The sequence below is a fragment of the Alligator mississippiensis genome, chromosome 5 (assembly GCF_030867095.1).
Source record: "Alligator mississippiensis isolate rAllMis1 chromosome 5, rAllMis1, whole genome shotgun sequence".
Lineage (NCBI taxonomy): Eukaryota > Metazoa > Chordata > Crocodylia > Alligatoridae > Alligator > Alligator mississippiensis.
In genome coordinates, this window is record NC_081828.1 from 164,353,656 (window position 1) to 164,370,846 (window position 17,191).

General features: G+C 40.5%; 1 pseudogene; it reads left to right on the plus strand.

Annotated features, from left to right (window-relative positions):
- The first annotated feature begins 562 nt into the window (after nt 1–562).
- LOC132251093 (U2 spliceosomal RNA) lies at nt 563–688 on the plus strand (annotated as a pseudogene).
- The last annotated feature ends 16,503 nt before the right edge of the window (nt 689–17,191 follow it).

A 17,191-nucleotide genomic window follows, 5' to 3' on the forward strand; every position in this document is an offset into this window, starting at 1 on the left:
TGCATTTTGGGAATGCAACTTTGCACAGGAGGTTTGGAGGAGGGCACAGAGATTTTTACAAATTTTAGAAGTGAATGTTAAGATACATTTTGAGACCATGATGTATGGGTTGGTTAAGAAAGGATGGGAAGAAGGGAAGAGATGGGCATAGGTGATCTATATTAATTCAGCCCTGTGGAAAGTAAGGAATTTTCTGATCATGAAGGGAATGGATTTTACTATGAAGGGATATTTACAGCTATCCCTGTTTGACCTCAAATATTACATGCAAAGGGATGAGGAGGAGGAAGACGAGAGTAAGGAGGAGATGTGGAGGAAAGATAAATGGAAATATATTTTCACTTGAGGAGTGCCGGAGATAGTGGGATGCGAGAGAGGGGAGGAAGGGGGCTAATTGTGGGATCAGATAATGTTGTTGTAAACTGAGATGAGAAGGAGTTAACATGTTATGAGGCTTTGTTGGATAATATAATGTTTGATATTTGTAAATATTTATGAGGTTTTTCTTTAATAAAATGTTGAGTTTAATAACAACAACAATAATAATAAAAATAAGGTTCCCATCAGTATCTTGGCCTTTTGGCTAAGATCAAGCATTTTTGGCACCAAGGGGAATATGTCAGGGCTAGCTCTGGCTCTCCCAGTGTTGGCCTGGTATTGCAGTACCTCCAGGCTTGGTGCCATTTCCCTGTGGAGCGAATACCCTGAAGGGCCAAAAAAAAGAGGTTGCTATCAGCATGTTTGTCCATTATGGGCCGTGTATTTTTTTAGTCATGCTCAGTGTTGCCTACATTTAATCAACTTCGTAGCTGGTTTTCCTTACTGAGCACTTGTTGCTTTTGGCAGCAGTGTAATGACAGACAATGTATTTAATAAGGTTTTCCTGAATGCTAATATAAAACAAGGAGATATTTTCCACAAGCTGATTGAGGAAAAATGTTATCCCATATTCAAGTAAATATGGTAGAATGTTTTTAATTGTTCTTTGTTATTCAGTTACATACCCACAGAAAGATGTGAAAACTGATACATACAAGAGAAAAAATTAAGCAAACTAGACAAACACATAAGGTGAAATAGTATTTCACTTTAAACTCTGGCTAGGGGATGTGCCCACCTGAGTGAGTATACGTAAGTCCTGAAATTGTAGTTGGGCAAAAGCACATGTGAAGTGGGCCTATATTTGAGTCCACCAGCCTACTATTCCTTGTAGAGATTATTGGAAAAAATGGATAGAGAGCAGCAAAGAAGCATAGGACAGCAAAGAAGTTTCTGTCCTATTGAGACCAAGGGTCCAGGCTAAAATCGAAGCATTCTTTCCATCCAGGACAGTATCCATCTTAAAGAGCCACACACCTTCTGGTTTGCTTCCTCTGCCCCCCCCCCCCCCCCCCCCCCCCCATTTTCTGTCCAGGGTGTAAAGTTCAAGAGGGGCTCCAAGTACATCCACACTTGCATACTCACCAAACTGAATTACAAACTGTGGGTAAGTAGTCAAAACTACAGTTACATGGCAGTGTGCGCCATTTAGCTGTGTCAAGTGAAATAGTATTTAGTCTAAAAATCCTCAGCTGCACAAAGAAAACAAACTGGAAAATGAGTTTGCCTTTGTAATCTATTTCAGGCATAATAACCCTAGATGACATTGGTCACAATAATGGCTATAATTCAGAGAGGTGTTTCATAGTTTTATAGATGTTAGGGTTGGAAGGGACCTATTAGGTCATCAAGTCTGACCCCCTGCCCTGGGCAGGAATGAGTACTGGGGTCAGATTACCCCAGCCAGGTGTGTGTCCAATCTCCTTTTGAACACCTCCAAGGAAGGGGACAGCACCACCTCCCTTGGAAGCTTATTCCATATTTTGGCAACCCTCACTATAAAGAATTTTTCCTGATGTCCAATCTGAATTTGCTCTCTTCCAGTTTGTGGCCATTATTTCTAGCTGTCCCGATTGGTGCCCTGTGAAACATTTTGTGCAATTTTTTTTTTTTTTTAATTTGATTGTGCTCCTTTGCCATTTTCCCCATGAATATGACTCCTGCTTCCAGGTCATTTGTGTTCTAGGTGTATATGTTAGCACATGGTAAAGAGTTCCTTTTTCATGCTGATGTAGAATTGCAGTGGCTCAGTGTAGTTAAGTGGGTGCACTCTTGAGTACAAAAGTAGGGTAACCAGGGAGCCAGAGGCTCCTTCTACAAAACAGGATCAGACACTTAATTGCTGCAGGGCCAGCAAACAACAGGAGAGAGAAGATGGGGCAGGAGCTTATCATTGGTCCTTAATTAGAAAGGCTATCACCTAGGGGCCAGGGAGCACTTGTCCGCAGGTGATAATGGGAAGAAGGAGGGCTTGTTCGGAAGCTAGGGAAGTAGCAGAAGAATGAAGTAAGTAGGTGGGATCTTGCTCAGAGATCCCAAGTGCAGCCTCCCTTTCTAAGTACTTATTTGCAACAAAGCCTGGTAGGCGAGGAGAACAGGAGAGTGCCTAAGAGCATGTGTCGTTGAAAAGGGGGCTTTTAATTGATGAGGTGGATTTTTAAACACACTGCTTCAGTTTAGGGTGAAGTAACCCCCCCCCCGTGTCATGTACACCCATGTCTTAACTGCCTCTCTGGTGGTGGGAAGTGGAGGGCGAGCTGCCAGTGGGTGGAGTGGTCCCTGGGATGTGGGGAGGCTGTGGGGGGACTGGTGCTTCCCTCCACAGCAGCAGCGCCCCCCCCCACTCAGGCACCCCCCGCCCCCCACTCAGGCACCCACCCACAGGCACCCAGCTCGGGTAGGCCTGGGGGGCACTGCAGTCACGAAGGGAAGGATTGGTCCCCATGGAGCTCATGCAGGCAGGCAGGCAGGCTCTGAGAGGAGGAGGGCGGGGGGGGAATCAGGTTTGCTGCCTTTTTTTCTTTTATTTTCAGTGGAGCCTGCCTTCCCAGGCTGGTACCAAGCTGCCTGCACAGCCCCTGAGTTGCATGGAGCCTGGTGCTTTGCTCCACGGCTGTAGGGCAGCAAACTAAAACTCCTCAGAGGTGTTTTAGTTGCCTATACCCCAAAGTCATTTAAGGCACATTACGCCACTGAATGTGCTACAGTGGCTGGAATTTATGTGCAATATGCTGCTTACATGTGTAAACACCAATACCATTAAAGGGGTGCAAAAGCATTTAACCCTCTTTAAAGTGTTGTGCACGCATGCTCCTCATTTCATCTACACACGCCCTATGGGACTGGAGCACAATAAGAGCAGGGTGACCACTGCAGGGCATAATGGCCACTCCTGGAGGTCTTTGCCTCTTACAAGTGGAAAATGCTTAAGATGTTAGCATGACTTTAGAGCCAGATGATGCCTCTGTCTTGAAATTAGATTTTAAATTGGGGCAATCAGTCTCCTTCCTTTAATTCTAGTAGTCAATATTATTGAACTATTTCAGACAAAAATGAATACTTTGATCCATCTGGAAACCAGGATAAATATTTTGAATCAATCCATAGCATTGGTTCTACCATTAACTTCAAGATGGAACTGAAGGGGGAGTGTGTAGGACAAGAGGATATTGAGCAGGATTTGATTTTGAAGCTTTGTATTTCCTAAGTCAGCAAGGCTAGTAAAGCAGGAGTTCCTCTCTTCCCCTTGGTAATATCATTAATTTCTATTTCCTGCAATTCATAAGACACTGTGTATTAAAATGACCAAGGTTCCTTCCTTCCTTTTCAGACTGACTAGATAGATACCTTCTGGCTATGTCTGTCCAGTACGTCTAGAGTCCTTGGTGAGAGTTTCACAAGCATCTGCTGCTCCAGGCAGACTGCCATTGAAACCAGAAGTAGTGTAGTCACTTCTGGCTAGGTTGTTGGGTGGGCTAGTTAGCGCTGTTGAGTGACATTACCCTTCAGCTCTGTCCAAAGCAGTACTGTTTGCAGGGGAGGAGGCTTCTCACCTGGCTAGGGTGCACTGGGAGGGCATTCTAGCCAGGGACAGTAAGCTTATTGTATAGACTTAGCCTTAGTATCCCAACTTCTTAGATACAGCCCATCTCTGTGGAATGGAGTATGAAGCAGAGAACTTGGCTTGTTGTCTTTCAAATTGAAGTTTAAATTTACGTGCTTCAGCTCCATCTCTGTGGACTGCCCAGGGAAAGCTCAAGATATGCTGGTTATTAGAGCTGGTTGAAAATGTTCCGATGGAACACTTTTCTGTTGGAAAATGATGATTTGATGGAATTGAAGTGTTTCAGAGGAACATGTTGATTCCATTGAAAGTTTCAACGGAAACCAGGCATGCATGCTGGCCAGAGTGTCTGCCTTCCTGATTTCATGCCAGCCCTGGCTCCACTCCTCCTTTCAGGCAGCTGCTTCCAACAGCTTTCTGAGACCCAAAGCAGACCCCAGCTGGAGTCAGGTAGCTCTGGGAGGCAGCTACCCAGGAAACTGAACTGCCAGGAGTAAGCTGAAAAATGTGGTTCTTCCAAGACATAATTTTTCCTCCCATAAAAAATTAAATTCTTTACATTTTTTGGACAGTTTTAAATGAAATGTTTTCAAACATTTGAAATTTTCCATAGGAGGAAGATTCCATTTTTAGAGCAGCTCTACTGATTGTGTGATACTATGTCTTTGCTTTGTGCCTGGTTGTGTACCAGATATTTTTCAAGTTTCATCTAAGGCAAAATATTCCTTATTTACACTATCAAACATTGAAACCTGTTTATTTTTGTGTGACAGATATAGTGAAGCAGATATTAACTGTTCACACCACCACTGGGACAAAACAGTCTCTCTGTTCCACCTCTGAGCATAACCACAAACTTCTCCCAAACAGAATTTCTCCATTTCTTTTATAAGTGACCTACTTAATTTTTTTGCAGAAGTCTGGAGGCAAGAATAAAGCTTGTTTCACAAATCCATGAAACCAGCTTTATCAGGTATTTTGCTGGTGGTAAGAATTTCTTTTTTTTCTTTTCTTTTTTTTTTTTTTAACTGTTGTGTGTACATTCAGAAAGAATTTCCTGATGCTATGTCCAGGTGAAAGATCCTGTCAAAAGTTTTGTTGCCCGAGTCAACATTTTTCTGCCCTCAACTTATCAGTAATATAAAGGCTGCTCCATCAAAACTATAGACCAACGTCTGATTTCAGTGGCATGTGTTCTTCACCTAGAGAAGTCAATAGTGTTGTCATCTTGCATATATATCCAAAAAAGAGCAACTCTGTGAGAGCCGTTACTCAATGTACGCTGATTCATTAACTTTTTCTACAAGGTAAAACTACCAATGTAGATTTTATTTGTAAAATATTTTGAATGATCTGGATTGGGAAAAAGGTTATGTAAATCCAAAACTTATTCTGCAATTCCCACTTGTGAAGCTACTGAAATAATTGGTGCTTATATTGCATAAATGGGATTCTTGACTCATGTAGATGAAACACCAGTGTTCTTGTCTGTCATTTCAACAATACTGATAAACCTCAACATTGATAAGTGTTTACATTACATCCAATCAACAAACCAATAAATAATCAATCCTGCATACTAAAAAAGCTTTACAAATAAGGGATCTTAATGTTCCTCACTAGGTTTTTTTTCAAAGCTTCACTGCAGAGGTTTGCTTTTGATCTGAGAGCTGTTAGGAAGCATGCCCCACAGATGAAAGGAGTTAGAAAATTCCATATCATAATGCAGTTAGATCAGTAATTCATGGGGCAGGTAATTCGTAATGACTTGCCAGTCCTTTGATTGCAAAGGGTTTATGGCTATTAACAGTTTCCCCTTTCAAATTTGTATGCTTCCATACTTCCTTTCTGACCTCTTTTTCATCATTTATAGTCCAATTTGGTAGTGAAAAAGCATAACTGCTGCTCTAGTGCATGGCTGTCATTCAAACCCCAATGCGTTACTGAGCAGTCTGACATTTGTGACTATGAAAAAAAGCATTAAGCAGGTGTATAAAACACTAACCAGGTCCCTTAAACAATGCTTTATGGGATTCACAACTTGCTTCTAGGCTATAAACCTAATTCAGTCTCAATTTTCAGTATACATTTAATCTTGATATTTATGCTCCTCCATACAATTTGCATTGGGATGCAACTTAAATATAAACTATAAACATTATTTTCACTGTGTATCTTGTTTAGACAGACTGAGAGATACTGACAGTTATGACTGTAAATGCATTCTTTAGAGTTTGACAGTTATCTGTGCTAAATTTTAAAATTGAGGTATAGGCCTTTAGCTGATGTAAATTGATATCTAAATTGATAAATTGGTTTTCTAGCAAAACTATAAAGGAGTAAGGTTCAAAACCAAAAGAAACTGAACTAAGTGCCTATTTCTGTTTAATCACTTTTAACTTGGTCATCTGCTGTACAGGTGTGCAAGTATCACATTTTATTTCAATTACACTTACCAGGTTTCTGTGAATTGACACTGCAGCTTTTGAAATATGGAGACAACAGTACAGTTGACCAAATAATGTCAGGTAAATTGGTTAAATTAAGTTACTGTTTTGCCCTTGAAGAACTGATATAATATTTGGGTTACCCACAATAAGTAGGTATCAGAGTAGCAGTGGCAGAATAAGAATTGTGACTTTGCATGTTACAAGTAATTGATTTATTCATTTTAGACAGCAATTCTTTATGTAGCAGACAACAATCCTTTTTGTCTGCTGCTTTGATTCTGATGGAGCCTTCAGTTTTCAATGATTTCTTAGCCTTATATTGGGAAACTCTATAGCTAATGAAACACAGAGAATGGAAAATTGAGATGGATTGTGATTATTCTTGTATTTTTCTAAGTATCTACCCATTCTCTTACTGCTATGATAAATAGATTAGCCCTGAATCTGTCTTGTTCATTTGGGAATGTTCAGAAATATTAGACCTTGGATTTGTAAGGCAAATATAGAATCAGGTAGTCAGAAGAATGAGAGAGTAGCATTATCACAAGAGAGAACAGAAAAGCAAGTAAAACTGTGATTTATTTTATTAAATTATGTTGATCATATCTTTTGTGAGACATTTGTGGCAAAGAGATGAAGGGAACCCTGTGTGAGCAGAATGCTGCAAAAGCAGTGGCAAGTAAAAATGTTCAGAGAGTTGGGTAGGTAGTGACAGCACTGTACATGAGATGGCAGAGCAGAAGAAAACCTGCCACAGAGCACATACAAATGTAGCTTTATAATTTTAGCTTTGTAAAAAATATATAGTACGTGTGTGTATATACATAAATAAATAAAAAGCTTTGTAAACTTATATGGTCCTGAGTATGACCATAAACTGCAACCCACTGGAGGGCCAGGTCACAAAGTGGTGGGACTACTCGTGGTGGGGTAGCTCCTATAAAATACCACAAAATTGCAACTTCCAGAGTAAGGTGAGTATAGGTCATCTCAAAATCATAGCCCCCACTGTATTGTGGGTACTTCTTGGCTGGAGAAAGGCTAAGGGACATCCCCCGACAGAAATGTACCCTTGCTGAGGCATAAGGTAGTCAGCAGCAGTTTTTATCTGTTGCTGAAGCTACAATCATTGAGACTCTGAATGTCTAGACTTAGTCTGTCCTTTGGATTTTGTCTCAGTGGTCTAAAAAAGGGGTGGTAGGTCTTGGGCAGCCTCTACTCTTCCATACTCTTGCCTAGCATGTGTCCAAGGTATTGGTGATATGATGGTTGCAGGACTCTGTACAAGCAGATTCATCAGGCACCTGACTAGACCTCTTATGTGTACACTATGATCCAAGTATCAACAGTTGCCCTATATCTATAGAAAATAGATGCCAAATGTGCTACAGCGGCTGGAATTAATGCACAGTACACTGTCAACATATGAATGTATGTATTTTATATAAATTCAAAATGTTTCATTTTGAATATATATATTCCAGCCCTACTTTCCTATGATCCTACTTCTTTTCCTTTTCTCTCTGATCAACTAAAACATTTCTTTTTTAACTTGAATTGTATTCTCAACCTATTCTGTCCATAGTCTTTCATTTGTCTCCCTAAAAGCCATCTCCACACAGGGCCCCATGAGTTCTCCCCCACTCAACACTGCCCTTGGGCCTCTGCATTTATGGTGCCACAATTAATCTATTTCTTAAAACTCCGAGAAAAATGAGCCCTATGTACCTGTGTTTCATTTCCAGCCAAAGGGTCAGTCATTTCACTGACTGCTATTAGATATTAAAACTGTAAACTTCATCTTTCTAGAGCCACATTCCACCAATCAGGCACATAAATAGACTTAGATACTGAAGTGTGATCCTATTCTTATTGAGTAACTGAAAAACTGTTAAAAGCAAAGGTGGGTTCTTTTCCTCCTCCTTGCTATTTTTTGTGGCTGAGTTTTTAGAGTCAGATGATGTTGTGTTACAAAAGTAGGAGTATTCAAGGATTTTCAGGGACCTGAATACAATATAATAGAGTCACACTTGGGCACCTACACCCACTTAGATGCCCAATAGATAGAATAGGGTCTGGTCCTTATGATCCCTTTTTACCCTTTAGCACAAGAGAGGCCTGAAAGTGGGAGTATCGTTTGGACAATTAAACAATAGAAATAATATGAAATTAAGGGAGTTAACTTTAGAAAAAAAAACAATGGGAGCATTGGACTTCTGCTTAGTGTATCTGGCTGTATTAGCAGGTGCTTGGGTTTTAAATGCTTGGGCTGAAAACCAATAATTTGGTTTACAGATGACAGCGTTGTCCAGTTTCCTGTATATTATTTAAAAAGTGGAACAATGTTGTTATAACCAAACACATCTGTTCTTAAACTTCCACTTATTATTGTGTCTTTTGCAGCCACTGCATGGACAGATCTCCCCACAGTCCACTGAATTGTATTTTGGCTTTGCCATTTACCTGGGTAGTTATAGGATATGTATTACAAGATAGAATGCTGGTGTGTCTGTAACCTGTCTTCCTGGTGGGGAAAAAGGCAGGAAGTTCAATTCTGAAATGCAGCATTTCCAGTGGTTTGTGATTCTTAAATAAATGCCAGAGAGTGACATCATACCTACCATGTGTGTCTCTGCTTTATGGCTAAATTTCAATGCATGATGGAAATGTTGCAGAAGAATGATTGATCTCGACTTATACCAGCACTGTTGTAAAGCAAAGGTAACAAATGGTGTCATTCTGAAGCTTGTGAAAAAATATTTGTAGTCATGGTTGTAGCTGGAGCCAAAGTCTGAGGAATTGAACCAGAACCTAAGGAGAAGCCAAACTTTCCAAGTTCACACATTATTTTATTTGTTTGTTTTAACTTGACTAAGTAGGTTTTTGATCATTTAACCGTGGCCTCTATGCATGACAGTCCTTGGGGTTTATGGGAAAACAACCTATCAATGATTTTTAAGTAGAGTTTCAATGAAATACAGTTTTTCAAAATCAGTATTTTGGCCTAACACATCATATAACAGCAGCCCATGCCCAAGAATTCAAGTTTCCTAGGATTTTTCTTGATGTAGATGTTAGTTACTTAGCCGGTTAATTAATCCATGCTCATATTATCATGTGCACTGTGTAGACATGGACACAGTACAACTGACTCAGACGAGCTTAAAAAATCAGTCTGTAATGTGCTGACTGAAAGCTGTACATTGCACGCCACATCCCGAACCCCTTGAAGTCTTTGCCAAAGCTCAGACATCAATGCAATCAGAGTTTGGCCAGTTATAACAAGGATGTGTTTTCAACACTAAAAAAATGGTAGATGTTGAGAGCTGTTACTGGTAAATTCCATTATGTAACAGGAAATATTGCAACAACTAGATGTTTCATTCATTTTCCCATCCACTTCTCAACCATTCTATATAAAACTGTTGCTGTGTTCTGTTAAATATGAGACATAGGCATTCTCAGAAATGGCTTTATTCCAATTTTGGGTAAAGTAATCTCCACCCATAGAACCTAATGCATAGAATTATTGAACCCCACAACTCCAACAGAAATCAGTAGAGCTGCTGTTGCTTAGTACTTTCATAGTCACGCCCACCATGAATATTGGATTCTTTGGGAGGAAAAGAATCCTCCCAAAAAATAGCTCTATACTATTGACATTCTTTTTTAAATCATGATGAAATTTGTTCTAAAGAAAGAAATGAGAAATATCAGAGTTATGCAAGATAAGAGTGCAATTATTTAAATAAAATTGTACCTCAGAAAAGGAGTCACAAAACATCTCTGTTATAAATTTAGGAAATAATATGTTTTACAAACACATATAAAGACGCACTAAAATGTTAAATGTTACATTAAAGTCTGATTCTTTTTTTTCACCTGAAAAGCAAAGAAGCTTCAGTCAATCTGCTGCCATAAAAGAAACATTGATAGAACCTTAATTCTAGTGAAGCTAATGATTATTGGCACAAAGAAAAGAGATAACACATACTGAGTTATGTTACAATAAGGGTGCATACCACATAGTTTATAGATTTAAAAGATTCAGATTAAACCAGGATCTTTCCTGTATTTATCAACAACATTAAAAATCCAGTAAGTGAACCCGGAATACCACAAACCAATCAATAAAGTTTAAAAGCTCCAGTGAATTTAACCTATAACAGGTCCTTGTTTGGAGAACATGCACAAGAAACACATGTGCCTTTAAGAGGTCTTGAAAGAATTTACACCCATGGACCATTACCATTTCCAAACACCCTGCAGTTTTACCAGCCCAACATGTGCTGACTGTATATCACCATCACCCTTTCACTAAAACTCTTTTGACTGGAGTGCTTTTAATACCCACTTTCTCAGCTGAGCTCAGGAGTGATTTGTTTTACATGCCACATTAATCCTTTCCACATTTTCTGGATGAGGCAACCACAATTCCACTTGTGAGGTGTTTCTAAAACGTAGTTATAGGAATAAAGCAGCAGGGTCCCAGACTTGACAACTTCCCTTCAGGCAGCTGACAAAGTGGGCTATCGTGACTGGGTTTAGCTTTTTAAAACTAGCATTTGTGCCCAGCAGTCAGGGTGGGCTGGTCTCAGTGGTTAGTAGGAGGCCCAATTATTGTTGGCAAATCAGTTACAATTAAAGCCCTGTAGGGATCTTCATAGCTTTAATGTGCAATGAATGCTGATGCAGATTAATAAAATCAAGTTCTTCTTTTATAAGCTTAAGATGAAATGCAATAGAGAGGAGGAGAGCTGAAAATATAAATTGCAGTTCCGTAAAACCAAGAAGTTTATGCCTCACACCTACATGAGTGTAGGAAAAGAGCTTTTTATAAATGGGCAATTAGTGTTCAGTGCACTGGCTTTTATTATGTGGTAATTTTACAGTTTTCACTTTAAAGACACCAAAAAAAAAAAAAAAAATCAAAGCCCAAACGAATTTCTGTTGTATGCATTTATGAGCTTTCTGCATATAATGTTAGCTCAATCTTACCAATGTAGGATTTTGCAAATTTAGTGTTGTCAACAAGGCTAACAGACTGGACCAACCAATTATAAAACTGTTTTTACATGTCAGCACTGTGCTCATTTTATTAACAAGTTAGTATTATACTCCATTTTTTATGTGTTAAGTTTGACTGTACAAGCAACCAGAGGACTAAAATTATGTTTCTATCCAATTCTAATTTATTGCTCTTCTCCCATAAATTTCACTTGTAAACTCAATGGTCTGAACTGAACTGTAAATTAGAGCAAGGTAAGTCTCATATATAACTTCATTTATGTTTGTAATTTTTAAATCAAGTCCAAATCTGCAGAATATTCCACACTATCTTCATGGCAAGTAAATCTAACAGGATGAAAACACTGCTCTACTAACCAAGGTTCTTCTGTTAGGGAATGTATCTCATGCATGAGAACTCAACCTAAAGTCAAGTGGAAGTACATTCACATTGGTGTGTAGCCATGTCTATTGTTATGTCAAGTGTCACCAGTTCATGTTCTTGCATACTTCCAGACTGTCTTTTTTAGAATATGTACAAATATTCAGTCTTAGGAAGATGTGTGTTTGTTTTGATTTTTGATTATATATTTTTCTGAGCAGATAGAGTTATGTTCACAGGAGAGCTTGCTACCTACCTTAATTTTTGACTGGTACTGCTCCTTACAATCAAAGTATTAGTACTGAGCTGAGATTCCTGAAAGAAGGGTCTCCTGCATGCTGTCTCATCATCCCTGTCTCAGGACTTGTGTGTATGTGCAAGTCAAACAAAATACGCTTTAACCTCACTGTATGCTATGTAATGGCTTTCTCCTACACCAAGAAACTGACCTGCAAGTGCAGGGCATCTGCAACTGTTTGACAGCTGAAAAACAATATTTTATATATCAGTTCCATTTTTTTAATTACAATCCGACACATTTATTGGTTTGGTTTTTTGGGGGTTTTTTTTCCCCAGAAACCCTGATCACTTGCAGCTGGGAGCTGTAGCCTGATCGATGCCCACTGCAGTCAGCGGGGATCTTTTTGTTGGCTTCAGTGGATACTAAATCAAGCCCTTATTTTCTACCTCATTTTGTTACTTTTCCCCATTGAGTGTAGCCTGTCAGAGTAGGTCAGCCGCAAAAAAGCTATCATATTTTATTCTTGATAGTTGGAGGGAGATGCTTCCAATCAGGAAAGGAAATAGTTTAGCATAAAGAGAAAAACTTCCTAGTCGGACATTCCACTAGACCCAAGATCACTAGGTAAAATTGTCCCTAGAGGCAATCTTTCCACTTTCTCTACAAAGAAGCCATCTTCCTTTCTTCTATCTTTAAGCACCTGTGCAAGTGTTATAGTATTTAACCCTCTGCCAGCCAAAGATCACAGGGCATGAAGAATTCTGAAACAGTTTGAAAAACCTTAAAGAGAGAATTGTTACTATCCTGCACAGGTGTGCTGTGGGGCAGACAAAACAGGGAGTCATTTTGTATATGCCCATCTGTTAATCCATGCATACACAGATTACATATTGTAATCTAATGGGGGAGCAGAATGTGACTATTAGCTCACTCCGGGAGTAATTAGCCCCTGTGAGCCCTCTTCATAACTGATTCAGGGACCAGGCTTGTGCTAGTTCTTTGAGTGAACTGGGAGAAGCTTTTCAGTGGAGGCAACACTCATTATCATCCCACAGGGAACGTGGCTCTCTACATGGGAGAGAGCCCTTTTGCCCTCGTGCCTGGTAGACAAACAAAAGAAAAAGCACACTGCATATTTAAAGGCTCTAGTTGAAGTCAGTGGAAGCTTTAGCATTGAGTAGGGGCAGGTCCAAGCCACAGGTCACCAGCTCAGTGGATAACTTCAGTAGGTATTAAACATAACTGTAAAGTTAAGCCTATTTGCTTTGCTGAACAGGGATGAATTTAAAAATGCATGCTTAAACGCTCTGCTGAAACAGGGCCTTAACGAGTTGAAAAGGCCACTGCTGCGCACATTCTTTTTGTGCCCTTTAGGATTGCCAAGTGTAAGGTTAGCTACTACAGCTGCTGCCTACCCTTCCAAGCCCCTGGCTCCTGAGGACAGAATTTGTCCCTAACTCTCTAAATAGTATGTTTTTAAAAAAGACTCTGCATGTGAGGACCCTTGGCAAGGAGGAAAAAAAAAAGAAAAGACTTCACACGCATAGCAGGAAAGAACTGATAGGTCCATCCTGTTAAAGTGATTTATAATAGTCTATATTGTGATAAGACCATTTACTGTATATCACAGAAAATGAGTCATGGAAAATGCTGAACTGTAAATATCATACAGCCAAATAGCTTTTCAACCCCACAGACCAGATTGCCTGATACAAATGAAAAATATAATTCCTTTACCAAGACAACTTCCTGCAGCTTTTTGCATTTTTTTCTTATCCAAACAATTTGAAATGTAAAAAAGAAATGTATTATTTGCTAAAGAAAATAGGGATAAATTCCATCTGATCCTCTTTAAAAGCTCTCACATTGATGTTATAAGCACTTACTGTTTTCTTTGTATTGTCCCCCGTGCCCCTTCCAATAAAGCTTGTTAATTGTTTGTATCTGAAGGGAGGTTTTTATTTCAAATACGACAAGAGAAATGAACCACCCTCTCACCCATTAAAAAAGATCAAGTAGCTTATGGTCATTCTTATAAGCTCCCGTACCTATGGGAGTCTTTTCATATCCTGGTGCAAAAATCTATTCAGCTGCATTTTGTGTTAGCGTTTAGCTTGATCCTCAAAAATTGCCTCCTTCTCTTTTACCTTTGGGTAATTTTTCAATCTTAACTAAAACAGGTCCATAATGCAGGCCTGCTGGCCAACATTCCAGGTAAATGAATAGCTTTTAAGGAAAAATGACGCTGTTTTTCAAAAGCTTGACATTTTTAAAATACAAGTCCAGAACTGAAACCTTAAATAATTTTTCCATGCCTATATGCTGCAAGCAGCAAAATGCTACACAAGTGAATACATCTGGGATTATTTTCAAACTGTTATTTCCCACTAGGGAAAATATTTAGAAATGAAGGTCAATTTTTGTGTTGAAACTACAAAGAGGCCAGCCATTTTGATGCTTTTCCAGATTTTTTTTAATGGTTTTCCTGATATTGTATGGTGACTTCACTGCCCAGTTTTGTGTGCCCTTATATTCACCAATAGTAAGCATTTATATTGGTTGTATTCCAGTTTTTAAATCTGTTTTGTGGCATTTATGGCTTAAAGCTAGCAAGAGCATTTGGTATTTTCTTGTAAAATACTGAAAATACTTTTTACCATGAAAATAAAGGAGAAATGTTTTAAAAATTAAAGTGGCTTAACCAAAGGCAGGGACTGTCCTTGGTCTAAATTCAAGTGGACAAATTCTGGTGTAGAACTATGCTGCTGTATTTAACAACAGGGAAGTGATCGTAAGCCCACTGAAATGAATAAGAATTTGGTTTTTTTTTTAATTGACTTTAGTACATCAGACTTTAGGCCAAGATGGATTTGGCATTGTGTGTTTAATAATAATCTTTACTAGTGCTAACTGTGAGTTTCTCAATGATATCCATCAAAATGCTAATTCGTTGAAAAGAGAACTCCTCACAGGAAAGGGGCTTGATGAATTACTTGATTTGAAAAGTCTTTGGAAGCAATATTTTAAAAATTGTCAGAATTTTCTTTCCACCCTTTTGAGATGACTACGTCTGCTTTGGAGTTCAAAACTCATTTTTGTTTTGAAAAAATAAGATAAAATATGGCCTTAAATGGAGGACTAAAAGTTGGCAAGACTAACCCTTCCTATCAAAGCCTAGAAAAAAAATTTTTTTAGGGTGTGTTTTGTTTGTGTGTGAATTTTCTTGGAGGTTTTAATCTTTATTTGGACAGGAAAACATTTGTGAGCTAGGCAAACTGATTCCTACCCAGTTCTTTTACATCTCTGTTCAAAGTACTCAAATCCCTTTTTCCAATCTGTTTATAAAATCAGGATTAATGATCCCATTTTGCAGATTGGAAATATGAAGCCCAGAGAGGGGAATAGAATTCCCCAAGGCTAGAAGACAAGTGTTTAAAGGCAGAAATCTCCTGAGTTGCAATCCATTACTCTAGTGATTGGGCCAGAATGCCTCTGCATTAGGATTAATTTTTAAAAGTTATTTAGTTTTAAAGCTGTGAAGGCTCCTATCCAGGTTTGGGAGGTATATATACACTGTGGCAGTAGAGAGTTCAATCATACCACCAAGGCAATATGTCAGGGGCTATGGGAGAAGGGTATGGGTATGTGGGGTTTGTGGGGTGTGAGGGAGGGTAGGGGACTATGGGAACCCCTACACCCCCCCCCATGGCATGCAGCCTGTGCCACTGGCAGCAGAAGCAGCAGGGAGTGACCATTCAGGGTGCTCATGGCCAGTGGCACACAGCTCTGGCCAGCACTGCACATTGTGGTAAGGAGCACAGCCAGGCCAGCCTGCCTATTGCACGGGGCTCCCTGCAGTGCACGTTCAGCTCCTGGGTGCACTGGTGGAGGAAGCCCCATGTGCCGGAGGCAGCTGACTTCCCTGCCCCCTGCTGTGCAGGTCCTGGGACTCTGCCAGGACACAGGTGGTGGGGCTTCCCTCCATTTCCAGTATAGTCCTGGGACCTGCACGTAGCAGCAGGGGGGCGGGAAAGCAGCTGGCTCCAGTGCATAGGGCTTCCCCTGGGGGCATGTCCAGGAGTTGCATGTGTGCTGCGGGGAGCCCTGTGCAATAGAGGCAGCCCAGCCTGGCCACGCTCCTTGCCACCATGTGCAGTGCTGTCTGGAGCCATGTGCCACCAGGTGGCAGTGCTGTGTGGGCCATGAGTGCCCCAAGGCCCTGCTGCCTGGTGCTGGTAGAACTGGGGGCTGTGCACCATGAGGGGGGAGTGTGTGTGGGGGGATCACACTCCACACCCTGCCCACCAAAGCTCTGCGGTCCTGCCACCCCCATGGGTGCAGGCTCCATACTTCCACCAGCCCTAGCTCCACATTCCTGCTCAGCTGCAGCTCCCTCTCCCCTCACCCAAGCCAATTTCCTATCTGTTGCCTGGAGCAAGTGCTGCAACTGGGAGATGAGGAGGAGCCACTGGATGCTGGGAAGCTGAGCAGGTCCCCTGGCAGCACCCCTATGTAGAAGCTGCCTGCTGGTTGGGCTGGGCCCTTGTGCATATGAAGGTGGGTGTATGGCATCTGGGCTGGATGGGGTACAATTCATTGTGGGTGCCCAGGGGGTGGATGAAATTGCCTGGTGGGCCACATTTTGCTCGCTGCTGTCTTAGCATGTCTTCACTGCCTCATTTCTGGGGTTGACATTTGCAGAATGGGTGGGTCTCAGTAGTGAGCTGCCTGCTTCCATGGTATAGATGCACCTTAGGTGCCCCCAAGCTTCCACTAATTATGTAATCTAATGAAATCCAAACAACACTGAAATAACTGTTCCATCATAAACTCCTTTCCTCCCCTTTATCACTGCAGGAAGTGCACACAGCCTTCTCCAAAAACCCCTGCAAACTTATTTTTGCAGTATGATCATATCACCAAATTCAGGCTATTTTGAATGAAGCAGGAGAGAGGGAGGATGAGTTCCAGAGTCCCAAAGCCCTCACAGAGGAGGCCTTGCCAGCTTCTCTCCTCTCTTTTATGGTGAAGAGGATCCAGCTGCAGCTGTAGCAGTCTCTCATGGGGAGAGAGGCGATCAGCCTATCTGACATCATCAGTGCTTCCTGATGTGTTACCTAGTCCAACTGTTTACAAGTAATTGTATTTACTTTGAAACAAAATCTGAC